Source organism: Macrobrachium nipponense, chromosome 4 (assembly GCF_015104395.2).
Source record: "Macrobrachium nipponense isolate FS-2020 chromosome 4, ASM1510439v2, whole genome shotgun sequence".
Lineage (NCBI taxonomy): Eukaryota > Metazoa > Arthropoda > Malacostraca > Decapoda > Palaemonidae > Macrobrachium > Macrobrachium nipponense.
In genome coordinates, this window is record NC_061100.1 from 58,881,218 (window position 1) to 58,899,357 (window position 18,140).

Sequence of the window (18,140 nt, forward strand, 5' to 3'; positions counted from 1 at the left end):
GCCCGTGGCAACAGTATGGACAGCCACTAGCCTAAAATGCACAGATATCAGATTCCTTCATTCAAGAAGGCTGTTTCTACGGCGCTCTCTGTCTCCAAGCAAGAGCAGCTGGTATAATATGTAATTCACTAACACATCAATTCATACCTGTAAGATGGCTCGGCCACCTATGTCCTTTGTGCACTCCTGTCGCACACCACATCAACAACTAATGCACAATGTATCAATTTGCCATATGATTTAGGGCTACCTTCGTTGCTGGAGCCCTTGTGCCTCGCTGGATGCACAGAAGTTTAAGAACTCCCAGCGCAAAAATTGTGATCAGTATGACACCGAGCATGAACACAATTACTGGAATTGTGTAACGTTCATTGATGAAAAGCTCATCCTCGTCACTAAGATAAGCAAAACTCGATGAATAGTTGTAGATGCTGGTCGAGTACATAAACCACCTCGAAACATTATTCAGCATCTGCGACCCTTGTAAGTGTACCCAACACCCCTCATTGCGAAACTGTAGATTCGACGTGTCCTACTGAAGGAAACGTGGTCACCAACCCGTTGTCAAGGAAATATCCCGTGACTTCCATGCAAGTGCTACTCGCACCCGCCTCATAGAAGATAGTAGACTCCTGATTTATCCCAGAACGTATCGTGAGATGATATACCGACGACATCTCATCTGTTGCAAAGGCAGTCCATAGCATCGCCACTTGTGTGTAGACTCGATTCGACCTCTGGTACTGTAGAACAAAGTTGTTTCCATCGTCACCATCACGTGAAGTTGGAAATTCTCTAAAGACATCGTGTGTCCATATTTAAAAAGTCTACATGATCATAGAATAACTAAAGTCTTGCTTTACCCCACAAATCTGTCATTAATTAATATACTCAATCTCCTAATCATATATTAAAAATTCGTCACTAAACAAAATATAATCTTTACCCACTGAATCTTCACAAGTAATCCCATATCTGACAAACACACTATCAAACGAGAACCCATAATGTTTATATAAGTAACCTCCATGAAATATAATGCCGAACACCCCTTCTATCTAACTCACATACCCGACAAATTATATCTCCTATCTAAAATAGCAATGCTATTTAGAGCTTAACACCAATTACGACATCTCTCGTAGGAAAAGAAAGAAAAAAAAGATAATAACAACAATAATAAGTGAACTTTCCCCCATTACACAGTGCACATAAGAGAAGAAAAAACATATATAATTCAACATTTTCCTCAAAATGCAATATGTACCATTACAGAATTTGCTACCTCAACAATCCCATCGACCAGAAACGAAAGGAAAACAACCCCCTTACATGATACATCTCCTTGGAATGCCATAGTCAACATCTACGAGAATAGTGCAAATCTCCGAGTACTCAACTCCAAAGGAAAAAATCAGCAACCGGACTCATCACAGCATTATCAGCAAAATTCCACCTGTGAACACCTCAGGTGCTTCGAACCGCACTATAGATTTGTCTATAGTCAGACTTGCAATGCCAGAAACCATTATTCCCCAAATATTTCATACTAACACCATACGGCCACATTCCACAAACTTATCACCAGGATATCACCAAGGTGGCCTCCCCCCAAAAAAAATTTTCCTTAAATCATAACTCCCCACGACATTACCCCAATTTTATAAAACCACAATGCAGTAGTGTCACTCGCCCCAATAATCACAAAACAAAAAGAAATTCAGCCCCAAATTTCATGCACACAGATATGATCACATGTTTATCATCACGTTTCTCAGCTAAAACAAAAATTTGCCATATTTCCAAACAACTTCCCATGTACAATATTAACCCCGAAATCTTATGCCAAAACGCCGCAGATTTGCGCAAAGTAAGATAAAAAATAGTAGAAGGAAATGAAAGAGAAAAAAAAAATGTTAAAACATTTCACCACCAAATTGCAAAAACCAGACAGCAAGAAAAAAAAAGAAAAAAAATGCAATTGTGCAACAATATATTAATCACCACAACCAATTCTTTTCAATTTCGAGATATGTTAACCTCGATCGACCTGTTTTTTCCTCAAAGACTACAAATCTGGTTCAAGTTTTTTCCTCAATGACTTTAAAAGGACCTTCAAACTTCAGGCCTAATTTGTAGTTCAGTTCATTTCTCACGTTAAGTTTTAAAAATACCTTGTCTCTGACATTGATCTTGGGATCAGATGTTTTACTAATACTTTTCTGTACCATCTCTCTGGTTGTGGATTCGAGATTATGACTGAGACAAGCATGTCTCTCTCTCGCTGTGGATACCAACGCCTTGATTGTATCCTCCCCATGATGAGGTATAGTTAGCAAATCAAATGTGCCTCGTGCTGGGCAACCAAACAAAGCTTCAAATGGGGATATTTTAATGGAATCACTAACCATAGTGTTAATACAATGTCTAACAACATCAACATATCTGTCCCAATTCTTATCATTACCACCTACAGTTTTCCTGAGAGCCTCGAGCACTTTCCTATTTGCTCGTTCACACAACCCATTAGCCTCAAGGTCTGTATGGAATAATTGTTACTTTCTGTATCCCTATGACTTCCGCTAAACATTCGTGTCTGCAAATGATACCATCTATATCCTAATTTGCATGAAGTTATCCTTGCAGGCTTACATGCGTGGCCCACTGTACAGTTTCTCACAAAATTTTCCACATCTTTCCCCATATTTTTCCAATTGTATTTAGCACGAACCTCATCATAATTTTTTTCTATTCCCAAGTGTGGACTACCGAACCTGCAATGAACTATATCCAAAACCACTGGAATTAAGACTTTCGGAATTATGATCTGTGTCGTATATCCTTTACTTTCACTGGTTCTCAATTTATATTTAATTTTCCTAAGGCCCTTTGAACTAACCGAGAATGGCCTTTTAAAAGCGAGAGTGGTTGTTTCTAGGTAAAAAAGTGTGCAGAATCCATAAATGGGCGTCTTACAAGTCCCTGGTGGGACATGTGCCTATAAGACACCATTTATCATCATGACGGCCGTGACAGAGTTCCGACCAAATGTGACAACTTAAGGCGGAACTGTCATCGATTAATGACACCTTTCCTCTTCTGTCATTATAGTAACAACATTTTATAACTTTTAAATGATTTATTAATGCTTTGAAAAATATATATAGGATTTTTTTTTTCAATTCAAGACCAAATAGGTGCACTGCAAAAACGTTGTGTACGTCATAACGTTTATCATTTTCATTTCAGAGTGATATGATGAATGCATGATGACAGAGACTCCCAATGAAGCAATCCCAGGATCTTCCAAGCCTGTGGAATGCATTTGCCTACTTCATATTACATCAGACACAAAAGACAGAGATGTTAAGGATTTTGATGAAAACACATGGTAGTGCGAAAAGAGCGTCAAATGTGAGGATAGAGAAATATAAGTACTCTAAATATGCTTCTATCTGCAAAACTTTGCAATCTCTAAATCATAGTGAGAAATATGACTACCACAGGGAATGCTATAAGAGATTCACTTCAGTACCCAAAGTCCTTCGTGAAAAAGAAACATATGAAGAGAGGACAGATGATAATCAGCAGCCATTACTACGATCGAAAACATATACAATCTCTCCAACTATATCCAACATTTGAGTTCTCCAACTTGTGTGTTTATTCTGCAACCGGTCTCGGAAAAAACGTCAAGGGAAACATGAAGGTTTAGGGGACTGTGAAACCTCTGATGTTCAGGAAAGAATTAAACATGCTGCAACTGTGCTTAAGGATGAAGTTTTGTTATTGAAAATAGGTAATGTAGATTTTATAGCAAAGGAAGTTAGATATCCTCATAGCTGTCGAAAAGACTATTTGAATGAAGTGGAAAGACATGAAAAGAAGTACAAGGACAGTGAACATGATCAACTTCGTGACCTCCATGAGATAGCTTTCAAAAGACTGTCTGAACACATATCTTCATTTATCATCCAAAAAGGTTGTGCTGAATTACTGAGCTCTATGATTAAGGACATATCGTTTGTCAAACAAGGGCACTGTGGTCTGCGCTAATCATATTGAGATGCATGATGCAATCAATAAAGCCTTTTTTGCACTTTCTTCTACCAATGCTACCATTGTTGATGCTGCCTTACAACTTTGCTCTGTCATTCTGCAGCTACAGGAAAAGACAAGACCCCTGCCTCAAGACATCACTGTTGATACCTTATGTGCTGGTGAGGCAGATGCTCCTGAAGAGCTACTTCTATTCTTCCAAACACAACACTGGCAGCCACACCTCTGTAATGAGTCCACGTGTTGAACGTTACGTGCAGTCATCTGCTGATGATTCAGTATTTGCAACAATGCGTGGAAGGGTAAAACCAGCAAAACACATATCCTTAGGACTTGGTATAAAGAGCATGACTGGAAGCAGGAAGGTCTCGGACATACTCAACCATTTTGGTCACTGTATAAGCTATGATATAACTGAAGCTCTGGAGACAGATATGGCAACCACTATGGTAAGAGGGCTAAGCGTAGCTCCAGATGGAATAGTTCAACAGCCTGGTTTGTCCACAGGTACAGTATGGGACAATTATGATGAAAACACTGAAACCTTATTATGGAAAGAGACTTTACATGATACCGTTGACATTTGCTACCAAAATGTTCTTAAAGAAGATATGTCAACGACCAGTCCAGCAGATAAAGATACAACACAAGCAGAAATGCCCCCCAAAAAAACTTAAGCAAAAAATAAATTTTGACTCTGACATGCACGTTACATGGTACGCTACTTACTAAACCTAATAAATATTGAATATTCACACCCATGTTTGCAACAAGTACTTGAAAATGGTGCTCTCTCTATCAGGAGGTCAGCTAAATCCTTTTCAAGAAACCCTGTGGATATGACCTTGGAGCAAACTGTAAATGCTGATGCAGCATCACGACTGAGAGGCATATCGACTTTCTCACAGTCATTCTCTGCCCGTCAAAAATGGATGGTGACAAAAACTGTAAGAAGTGCAGTTGTTGGTGATCTATTGGAAGAATCAGGTGTAACAAAAACTAATGACACATCTCAGGAGCTGAAACCCTATCATATTAAACAAGATAACAATGACCTTCATAAGCTAGTAAGAGGAGTAGAAGACACACTGAATCCGTTTGGAGAAGCTCTGAGTGATGAAAACTTGTACTGTATAAGCACTGGGAAAGCAGCACCAAACGATGTAAAAGGAGACCTCATTCACTGTATGGACAAAGGGAACGAGTGGTGTGATAAGTTTACCAGAGAGTGCTTTGCAGATCCCAACAGGTTTGAAAAACCAATTCCTAGACATAAAGAAAAAAAGTATCAACCAAGGATATGAAGATTAAGGAAGTTCAAGGGACAAGAGATATATTTGGTAGACTGTTGTTCCTAGCTTTAAATAAGAAGTTAGACCTTCGTAAAATTTTGAAATTTCCTTTAACACCAGTACCAATGTCACTAGCACATATTGATAGAACTGTTATGAAAAGCAACAAATCCAAATTGATTCATATACTAAAGGGAAAAGTTACAAGTGTTTCACCTACATCTGTGGATGCTTGTGTGGTGGATGGAATGTTTATTATACAGTCATTAGGGAGTACAGTACCCACCTATGGTGCAATTGCAAAGGACATCATGGCAAATCTCTGTAAAAGAGAAAAGCTTGTGGATTTTGTGTGTGACACCTATGAAAGTCCTTCAATCAAGGACATAGAACATGGAAGGCGTGGAAACCTAGGAGGTGAAATCAGCATCATTGTACAGGGCCCTGAGCAACATCGTCCAAAGGACTTTCAACAAGCATTGAGAAATAAAAATTTTAAGAAGTCATTACTGCACTTTCTGGTGAAGGAATGGGAAGATGATAGCTATGCCTCTGTCTTGCACAGTCATGAAATATATTTTGGACTGTAAAAAGAGTGCCACCTTAACAAAGAGGTTGATGGTCATGTAATGTGCAAAAAAGTTGGGGATCTTGAGTGTTGTCATGAGGAGGCCGACTCGTGTACTATGTTACATCTTCAGAATATTGAAAGAACATATGTTGGTGCCAATGTAATTGTGAGATGTAATGACAGATATTCTTGTGATCCTGCTTTATCATGTCCATAACACAGAGCTACATATATGGATGGATGTAGGGCAGAGTGGGAAAAATACTAGAAGATTTATAGATGTCACTAATCTTGCTTCAAATCTTGGAAGAAACCTGTGTATGGCTCTTCCTGGGCTGCACGCATTCACAGGTTGTGATTTCACAGCATCGTTTTTGAGGAAAGGAAAGATTAAATCATATGCCATAGTTGAATCCATCAAGGAATTCCAAGACACGTTTGCCAAACTGGGAACAGAATCACAGGACAGTGTTGAAGCCATCTCAAAAGAGTTGGAGTAATTTGTTTGTTTTCTCTATGGAAAACCAAAATTAGATTCACTAGATGAAGTGCGGTACTTAATTTTCAATGATAAATGCAAGCCAAAAGATGACAAACAACCACTTCGGCAAATCAAAGAATTTAATGCTGGTGGGCTTCCTCCTTACCAATCAGTACTGAAACAGAAAATTCTTCGTTCAAACTATGTTGCGTTAATATGGAAAAATGTTAACAAACACATCCCAACAATGCTCAAACCTGGAGATAGTGGATGGCGAATTCAAAATGGTACATACACTTTACTTTGTTTTGAGGGAGAGCAGATACCAAAAGAAATCTGTTGTCGGATTGATGACCAAAAGACATTGGATCCAAGGAATGAAGAAAGTAAACTTTAGGAACTTTCTTCTGGAGACTCAGAATATGACAATGACTGAGTTATGTTCTTTTGATTAACAGTATACTTACTTTATTCACATTTATAAATACTCTTTAATTCATTCAGTGGGTTATTCATCATGTTGGTTAACTCCTCTCATGTAACAGTTAAGTTCCATTAAATTATCTTTTACATCAGACGACTTTAAATGACCTCATGAGGACATCTGAGCTTTAAGGGTTAATTATGGACATAGATAATTCATTTAAAAGTTATAAAATGTTGTTTCTATAATGACAGAATAAGAAAGGTATCATTAATCGATGACAGTTCCGCTTAAGTTGTCACATTTGGTCTGAACTCTATCACGGCCGTCATGATGGTAAATGGTGTCTAATAGGCACATGTCCCACCAGGGACTTGTAAGATGCCCATTTTTGGATTCTGCACACTTTTTTACCCTAGAAACAACTACTCTCGCTTTTGGCCATTCTCGGTTAGTTCAAGGGGCCTTAGCTCTTGTACTATTACCTTCTAACTCCAAACCTGAAAAAGGCAACTTTTAACGTTTCCTGACTAATTCCCCTCTAAGAAACACTTTTACGTCTGCTAGAATCTCGTCTTCATCTTGCCTTTGCTCTATGAGGGATATATCCCATTGTATAGCCTCGCTAGTGACCTGGGCAACTTGGAACTCTTCCGTGTCGTGAAAACTTCTACTAAGAGCATCTGCAACTATGTTAAATTTGCCCTCTATATATTTGAGCTTTGCATCAAAATCTCTGATAGTTAAAAACCATCGAGCTCTTTTAGGTGACAAATCGGGTGTATTAAAAAGATCTAATAATGGCTTGTGGTCTGTAAGAACTTCTACTTTATTCCCCATCAGTAACATTTTAAAATGAACCAAGCCCAACACTATTGCAAAAGCTTCTTTATCTATGGTAGCCATTGATCTCTCGTTGCTGCCCTTTGTCCTGAACTTCCTGCTATAAAAGGCTATGGGATGGAATTTCCCATGAAACTTTTGCATATGGCAAGCACCTATACCTTCCTGGCTGGCATCGGTTTGCTAAAATCTGGAAACTTCAAAACGGGGATTCATTAGCGCGTCCTTGAGCTTTTGAAAACTCTCTGCCTGGGGTTCCTTCCATTGAAATTGAACTCTTCCTGCAATACATCAGTTAGGGGAGCTGCTATATTAGAGAACCATTTCAGAAACCTCCTGAAGAAACCGCTGATACCCAGGAATGACTTAATCTCTTTCCTTGATCTGGGGGTGTGAAAATTCGCTATTGCTTTGACTTTATCGTCATTTACTCTAACCCTTTCCTTAGATAGGACATGGCCTAGATATATGATTTGCTTTTTCAGGAACGAACACTTAGCTAGCTTAATTATCAACCCTCCTTTACTAAGCCTCCTAAGTACTTCTGTAAGCACTTCCAGGTGTTGCGAGATTGTGTCTGTTGCGACCAATATGTCATCAATATACACAAAAACATTTTTACCCAATAACCCATGCAAAACTGTGTTCACCAATCTGGTAAAAGTCATCAGACTGCCCGATAAACTGAAAGGCATTTGCGTAAATTTACAGTTTCCCTTGGGCACTGAAAAAGCCGTATATTCCTTGCCACTTTCACTAAGAGGAACCTGCAAAAGACCCTGCGCCAAATCAATTGAGCTATAAATATTATGTCCCCCAATTTCAACAAAAAGATCTGGTATGCATGCGACTAGATAGCGGTCAGGGATTGTCTTTTCATTTAAACATCTAAAATCGACACATACACGGACAGAACCATCCTTCTTAGGCAGTGCTAACAAGGGAAAGCTGTAAGGAGACACGCTAGGTCTAATGGTTCCTTCTTCTTCCCATCTATTGACCTCTTTCTCTACCTGTTCCCTGATTTTGAAAGGTATGCAGTATGCAGGAATATAAATAGGTTTTGTGCCACTCTCCAAATTTACCTTATGCTCTAACACATTAGTCAGCCCCAATTTATCACCTTATAAGGCTACCGTATCCCAAAATTCTGCCAAGAGCTCGCTTATCGCTTCAACATGTTCGCTATAATCCGCATTAGCTAAATATTCTCTAAATATTCGTTTCCTTGATTGCATTTCTGCCTCTGAAAACTCAGGTTTCCCCTCTACGATAGCCACTGAACCAAAGTCATGACTCCAATCTTGGAAATCCAATATATATGCATTCCTCTGGCATCTCCTAATTGTATCATTACAGTTTAGTAATTCCAACCAAGTGGTCCCAACCATGGATACACTGTTCACCAATGCCGTGCTAATAACCCCTCTAAGCCTCTTACTATTTTAAATAACACACACATCCGTAAGTTTTCTCACTTCCTTCAATTTGACTTTTACCATAGTCTTTGAACCGGGCAATAACACAATATCCTCTGATAAAACACCTCTATATTTGTGGTTAGTATCTCCCCTTTCCATCCCCCCGTACACATTACCACCCTTAGTATCATCCCCAGCATTGTTAGTATCAGAAATAACATCAATATTAGTATCAACATCACCATCCATAATATAATCACCACAATTGTTATTACCATGAACTCCAATAGAATCCCCGCAGCACGGAGGCTTTCGCGCGTGTTGAAGGCAGGAGTGTTGTGGAACTTGACAGGGTCATTTTTTAAAAGAGTTGTTGACATACATACGTGCTACCAAACACTGCCATCATCTTCCTTGCATGACCAGATAGTTTGGCATATACTATGTTTGATAAAGCTTGTTTATAGAACTGATATATTGAGCTATCTACGTACTAATTTCTTAGTTCATTATTACTTTGCAGTTCAATTATTTCCATTTGCTTATCCTCTAGACTAGTTTTCACATCCATAGAAAATGGGGAAGCAAACACTTCAATAACTAGTGAGTGTTATTCCTGACAGATGAAAGCTGCAGCACATCTACTTTCCTCTCAGTCAAAGAAACAACATTTCAAGAATTTATGTAATTAGGATTAAGTAAATTTTCAACTTGGCAGTTGGCCTCAAGGACATCACTGTATGATACTTATTTTTGAAGGGTTGGGCTGCACTGAAAAGTCTTAAGGGCTGCATGTTGCATAGGCCTGGTCTAATCCAGAGTTTTTGAGGTCGCTGAGAAGAATAGTGGCGCTCTCAATGCCCTTTTAGTCCAAGTTCAACTCCAATATGAAGGAGGGGTGAGGGGTATGGGAGGGGTGTGACATGTAAAAATAATAGAAAATGAGTTATTAATATCTAATCCATAGTTTTCAAGGTTGCTGAGATTATTAATGACACTCTTGATGCCCTTTAAGTCCAAGTTACTCTCTGATAGGGAGAGGGGTGAAAAGGTGGTGGGAAGGGGGTGATATCTCAAAATAATCGAATGTGACAGATATTAGTGTCTAATCCATAGTTTTCGAGGTCGCTGAGAAGATTAATGGCAATCCCGATACCCTTGAAGTCCAAATTTAGCCCTGATAGGAAGGGAGTGAAGATAGGAAGGGAGTGAAAAGGGGGTGGGAAGGGGGTGGCATGATAAAACAATTGAAAACGACTTATGTTAGTGTCTAATCATAGTTTTTGAGGATGCTGAGGTAAATAATGACATTCCCAATGCCCTGTAAGTCCAAGTTCTGGCCTGATAGGGAGTGGGGTGAAAAAGGGGTGGGAAGGGGGGATATGTGAAAATGATAGAAAATGACAGATATTTGTGTTAAAACCATAGTTCACGAGTTCAGTGAGAAGAATAGTGATGCTCCTCATACTTTCAAGTCCAAGTTCAACCTTGATAAGAAGTGGGGTGGGAAGATGTTGGAAGGAGGTGAAATGTAAAAATAACAAAAAATGATAGAAATTTAGTGTATAATCCATAGTTTATGAGGTCACTGGTATGACTAGTGACACTCCCAATGTTCTTTAGGTCCAAGTTCAGCCCTGATAGGAGCATGGGGTAAGAAGACAGTGCCAAGGGGGTGACATATAGAAATAACTGAAAATGACTTATATTAGTGTCTAATCAATAATTTTCGAGGTTGCTGAGATGAATAATAAGACTCCTGATGCCTCTTAAGTCCAAGTTCTGCCATGATAAGTAAGGGGTTGAGAAGTAGTGGGAAGGTGGTTACAAATAAAAAAAAACAAAATTTACAGGCATTAGTGTCTAATCCATAGTTTTAGAGTTGTTGAGGTGAATAGCAACACTCCCAATGCCCTTTGAGTCCAAGTTCAGCCTTGATAGGGAAGGGGGCGAGAAAGGATTGGAAGGAGTTAATATATGAAAATAACAGAAAATGACAGATATTAGTGTCAATCCATAGTTTTCTAGGTTACTGAGATAAATAGTGACACTCTGGCTGCCCTTAAAGTCCAATTTCATCCATGATAGGCAAAGGTTAGCGTTGGATGAGAATGGCTAAAAAAACAACATGTAAAAAATGACATATATTAGAGTTTAATCCATAGTTTTTGAGATTGCTGGAATGAATAGAGACACTCCCGATGCCCCCTAAGTCTAAGTTCAGCCCCGATAGCAATAGTGGGTGAGAAGTGGTGAAATAAAAAAAGGTAAAAAATCCAGGGCAATGTAACTGAAGCAAATATCTTAACAAGAATGGTCCCACTTCCAAAATCTCAAAAGGCCTTTCAAATTTCTGCCTTACCTTATTCACATTCCTTCCTCTTATCTCAACCACCTCTTTCAATACTCTATCCCCAATCTTAAAATTTTCAAACCTTTCACCCGCTTTCTTCCACAAATACCGATCACTCTCTGACAGACCCAACTGTGGCCTAATGGTCCTCTCAAAATTTAACACCTACTTACAAGGAGACATACCTATACATTTCTGAAGTGTGGCATTGTATACCCACACTGCATGTCCTACATACATATCCCAATAATTGTCACATTTACTCATCATTCACAAAATCTCAGTCATCGTTCTACCTATCCTTTCAGCCAAACCATTTGCACTGGGCATATACGGAGTAGAATACACATGCACAATACCCCATTCTTTCAACATTTCTTCAAACTCCCATCCCACAAACTCAAGTCCATTATTGCTCAACATTTTTGCAGGCTTACACACACACATTGGCAACATCACTTGCTCCACTATTCACGCAACAGTTCCACTACTCTTATCTTTGATGGGACCACATAGGCAAATTTACTCATGTGATCCACCATCACAATCATTCCCACATGTCCCCTCACAGTCTTTGGTAATGAAGCACAATCAATCACAAGCATTTCAAACGGCTCTTTCATCTGCAATCGCAACACAGGTGGACTCACATGCACACTCTGATACTGTCCCCTCTGACAGTCTTCACATGTAACAGCTACATCCATACAAATCTTATTTAACCAAGATGCATACAAGCTCTCTCTCATGCATTTCCATAACTTATTATTCCTATTATGCCCAAACCGATCATGCACCAACAAACACACACAGCTGAATCAGCAGAAAACACCTGCACATTCACTTTCCCATCATACATCCTTTCCTGATGCAGAAAGTACACTATATTTTTACACACTACAAACTGTTTAGCAGCCCTCTTATACACATTCAACTCACACGGCCTTTCTTCCACACACACTCCTCCCAAAACACATTGTAGCAACATACTTACCTTCAAGCACTTATCTTGCATTTCCTCAATGTCTTCCTCATTCAACAAATCATTCTCATTTCTAGCAATATTAATCATACCCACAAAGTTTGCTACAAACGCATTGCTATCTTGAATGCTAGCTATTTTGCTACCCCCCTTTCTAAGAATCTCGTTTCCTATATCTACGCTTACATCATGCATCCTCGAAAAATGTATCCCTATCAAAAAGCAAGCTGGCATATCATTTTCTCCCATAATCACAAAGTTATTTACTTCAAAATCTCCTAACCTAACCTTTAGGTTTATCTCTTCCTATACTAAAACACTTCCTTGTCCTAACCCATGTTTTCTTACACTTGTATACTGCCTTTTCACTTCCCAAATGCATCTCTCAAGTTCACTTACCACTGACTCACTCACTGAGGAAGCTTGTGCCCCCACATTAACTAAACTACAGTACTCACTATCATTTATTTTCACAAATGTCACCATTTTTCCTTGAGTCTCATGCATACACACATTCACTGCTGTGCCCACCTGGTTATCAACATCACATTCATCCTCACCACATTCATCCTCAGTTATCTCCCACACTCAAACATCAAACCCCCATGCTCACCACTTGTACTCACCCTCCCTCAATACTCAACCTGTCTGTCCCATCCAAAATACAAAAACAACTAATGTAATACTTCCTTTTCCCCACCTTGTTCCTCCGTACATGCCACTTCCTTCTGCAGATCACTCATCAACTTAATAGCAACTCATTCACGTTACCAGGCACCTCTTCAACCAGACCTTTACTCTCCAAGTCTTTCAATGCTGAAAACAAAAATTTACACATCCTGTCATACCCTTCAAACCCTTCTTTTACAACTAAACCCTCAGGTAATACTACTTGGATTCCAGTCACTTTTCACGACAACATTGCCCTTACCATGGCACATATTCCAACCTAAAATCAAACTTACTCAAATCTTCAATCATCCTTGCAATCCTAGCTTTCACCCTTTCCTTCTTGATCATATATGACAGTGGCTGATGGTACGTCCTTATGACAAATTTCACCCCATAGAAAAATGCTCCTTCTCAACCACTGAATACTTCCACTCCATTTTATTAAAGGCTTTACTCACATATGCAATTACTTTCAGATGTTCCTCCCCATTCATGTAACAAACTTCCTCCCAAAGTCAATCAAACCCAAAAAACCCTTTAACTCATGCACGGTCTGGGAACGTGGAAAACTCTGCCCTACACCACTCACACTCACTTTATGGCCAAGAAATTCCACCTCCCTAGCCTACCACGTACATTTCTCAAGCTTCCCTTTCACTCCAACCGCTTCCAAGCGCCCTAGCACCTTCTCAAACAATTCCATATTCTCTTCAACAGTTTCACTCACAATCAAAATATCATCTATAAACACAGCCATCTTCCTTCTATCAAACCCAGCCAATACTATATTCATTGCTCTTTGGAAGGCAGCAGGCACGTTAGGCAACCCAAAACTCAAACGTTTAAACTGGTAGGGACAACTACCACTTGAAAAAGCTATAACAGGCCTGCTCCCCTCCTCAAGAGGCATCTGGTAATAGCCCCGTATCAGGTTTAATTTGGTAAATACTCTCATCCCATGCATCTTGCACACACAATCAAACACCACATTCATCGGAAATCACTCATTCACAGTCACTTCATTCACCTTTCTATAATCTACACACATCCTCAAAATTCCATCTGGCTAATGTACTGGAACAAGGGACTATTCCAGACACTCTCACTCCTCTCTATCACTCCCACTCTCTCAAGTTCCTGACACTGCTCCTCAATCTCTCGTGTAATAGGCACGGAAAAGTGACAGCGACGCTGATATATGGGGGTATCGTCTTCCAAAACTATTTCAAATTCAGGAAGCTTAGACACCCCAAAATCCTCATCTCCATGGCTCAACACACCCTGACTATTCCACAACATCCACATCAATCACTCCCTGCCATCATCACTAACAATTTCATCCACCCTAATCTTTCTTACAACTCATCATACTTCCAACTATCACTTTCCTCTACACTACCTGTCTTCACCTGTCGTATTCTGACGCTCCTTTCATCATCTGTACTTACCAACGTGTATAGCAACCCCACACAATCACCTTCACGTATACCGCGCACTGGCTTCTTCCTAGCACTCGGCAAGGAAGCCAAAAAAACCCAAGGATTCTCCATGTCTCAGATCCCGTCATATACATGCACACTCTCTCTTACCGACTTGCTCGCATTGACACCTTCAACCAAATATTCACACTTGTCACCATTGTCGATCCCAAGACTATCACGCCACACAACTTTCACTCTAACAACTTCCCCAACTTCATGTGTCACTTTCACATCCTCTTTCACAAACAATGGCGCTCCCTTCCATACTTTACTGTCTACCCTTCCATCCTTATCCAAATTCAGATTCCCTCTTATACTCCCTTTCATCTTCAACTCACTCATATTTGTACCCGGATGGACCATCATCCCACACTTCTTCAAAAACTTATACCCTAGCAACATATCATACTTATCATTCGTCCCTTCAATTACATACAAGTCACTCTCACCCATTGCTGCCCCAGCAATTTCCATTTTCTCACATACCATCCTTACCACAGGCATACCTAAATTCCTAATTCCTCGTGCCTACCCTTTGTATTCCCTAATTTTACATTCGCACCTTAACTTGTCACATCTGTTCTCAAAAAGAATATTTACACTGCACCCAATATCAATCAAAGCAATCAAACACATCCCTTTGCACTTCACTCGAATGCTCATACACTCATGTGCTCTACTACCAAACACTTTTTCATGCAACAATCCTTCACGCACATGCATCACTCTCACCGTTCGCATACCAGAGGACCCACCCAACTGAATCCCCTTTTTAACTAGTTTCCCGAATTGCTAGCTTGATTCACTCTTCTGTCTACACACACTCGCTACATGACCATCCATTCCACCTTCAACACATTTCGCTCCATGCTCTCTACACATCCTTGCATAATGTCCATCTTCCTGCAATTACCACAAATCACATTCACACGGGTACCCCGACATTCACTCGCTATGTGCTCCACCTGTCCACATCTGTAACATTTAATATCCCTGTCTTTCTTTTACTCACTAAATGGCCTGTTTGCCCACACCTGAAGCATGCTCCTGATACCCACTGTTACTCATTCTTCTTGTTTCCTGGCTTCCCCCATCTATAATGCTTCTGCTCTCTTTTACTGCTACCTGACCCTAACCTTCTGGCACTTGTACTTCCATCTCTCTTAGGTTTCACCACACTTACATTACTTGCTCTAACGCTCCTATCAACCACTTGCTCTGCCTTTTGCCTCGGCCCTTCTAAAACTGCCTCCCTATAGCTCTTCAACTCAGGCATACCCTCATTTACTTCGGTCCTGACACTGACAATTCTACTCTCTTTCATACTCCTATCTAGCTCGTAATCATTCTACGTTAACCTCTCATTCGTCTAGCTCATTTTTTCCTTACGTTTCAGATTTATAAACTCATACGCACTCTCAGGCACAGTTGCTAACAACTTCCTCACTAACTCCTCCTTACACTCATTTATTCCCTTGTCTCCAAACTTTTCCTAGCTAACATTTTTAACCTGCACACAAACACTGACAACAGCTCACCAAGATTCATTCTTGCCTCTTCAAAATGCTTTCTCCTATATCTAATGCTACTCTTTATTCTTTCTTTGCCTGTTCCACAATCCTGGCTTTCACACTCTCATATGGCACATTCCCTACATTCATCATTACCCCATGCATACTCAAAATCCTGTCAAAAAACTACCTAATTCTCTTGCCCAAACTATCTTGTTCATCCCTATAATTAGCCAAACTATACTTCTCATACTCTTTAAAAAAGTCCCCTATGTCCCTACTACCACATTCCTCATACTTTTCACATCTGGGTACCTCTCTCATATACACCGCCTTTCGCACTTCCTGCTCACTCTCACTCTCACTTTCACTACTTCCATTCTGACCTTTCTTACCATCTTTCGAATACAACGAATCTACTTCCATACTCACAGCCATACTTTTTGTCGTAGCTTTCTTACCCCTCTTCTTCCTACCTATCAATTCCCACTTACCACTAACTAAATCACTCTTATCCTGCACCTTACCCTCAACTCTATTCTCATCTTCCCACCTATCAATTCCCACTTACCACTAACTAAATCACTCTTATCCTGCACCTTACTCTCAACTCTATTCTCATCTTCCCTCATTCTCTTCTTATTTTGCCCAGCATCCTTACTAATCTTCTTCCCTTTAGCCCTTTCTTTACTCTCAACTCCCATCTTACCCCTCTGCTCTGATCTATCCCTGTTCTGTACTTTCTCTTTCTTCTCATTTACCACAACCGTACCACTTTCCTCACTCACACTTTCATCCACTTGTTCTTTCACTTTCTTAAACACTCGTGGCTCATCACAAGACCCAGGAGACCTACCTCCGACAGCTCCCTCTCCAAAAAACCCTTTCATCATTTCCTTCACCATCTCTTGCACAATACTCATCATCGATCCCAACTTTTCATCCATCTTCTCAACCGTCCGCTTCTCGGCCTCTTTCACTCCTTTCATTCCCTCTTCTGCACTCATCATTCCTCCAAACTTTTTCTAACTCCCTCTTATTCTTCTCACAATCAAGCCTCAGCCTCTTATTCTCCACTTCCATTGCTTTCCCAACTTCCCTTGCCAACCTCAGCTCCTTTCACCCTCTCTACCTCACTCAAGCCTTCCATCCTGACTTTTCCTACCACCCATACACATGATGCACCAACTGTCCCGTCTCTGCTACTCTAGCAGTCACTGTTCAGGTGCTAAAAATACTGTGGCGGAATCAAAGCTAACAACAAAGCAAGCAAAGCTCCCTACAGCTATGTTAATCGTATCGACTCTCAAAAAGACCCTCAGCCACACTTTTCCCTGTACATTATTTGATTTGACAGGACAATTGGTTCACCAACAGACACATACAGAAATTTCACACTCTCGTACTCATCATCAATGACTGACTTCAGGGCGAGATGCTGTGCCGTCTGCTGAGAATCACAACACAAAACAACCAACTGAGCACAACAACCATACAACAACTCAGCAACACCTTACAAGTCCACACACAACCACTTACAAACAACACCAAGAAATCACAACAGCTCACAAACAACAACACTCAAACACTCACAACAACAACAACTCATTCACAACTCAACAGAAACTCAAGCTCAACAACCTTCCAACACACAAGCACAACAACCTTCAAACATACAATATCAATAAGAACTCAAATAACAACTCCAGAAAAACAAAATAAATGACCATCAATACTATCCAAGACCGCTGCCAAACGTTTGTCCAGTGAGGACACAGATCCAAGACTGACTCACAACCTTGCCGGCAGACAACCCAAATTGATCGCCCAACAAGCAGACCATCGCTAACAATTCCCCTACCACTTACACTCTTTCTCTCTCTCTCTCTCTCTCTCTCTCTCTCTCTCGACAGCTCGCTCACTCACACTCCTCAGGAAAACACATACCCACTTACACACTACCATACAGCAACACCAAACACGAACACAACACACCAAATACACGAAAACACTTAAACTCTCAATTATTCCCAACAATTACAAACAACCC

The 18,140-nt window shown here is 40.1% G+C and overlaps 1 protein-coding gene across 1 annotated transcript in view; it reads right to left on the reverse strand.

The window, feature by feature from the left end:
* LOC135211373 (neural-cadherin-like) overlaps window positions 1–18,140 on the reverse strand; it is a 339,986-nt gene that overhangs the window by 150,370 nt on the left and 171,476 nt on the right. The gene's annotated exons all lie outside the window — the stretch shown is intronic.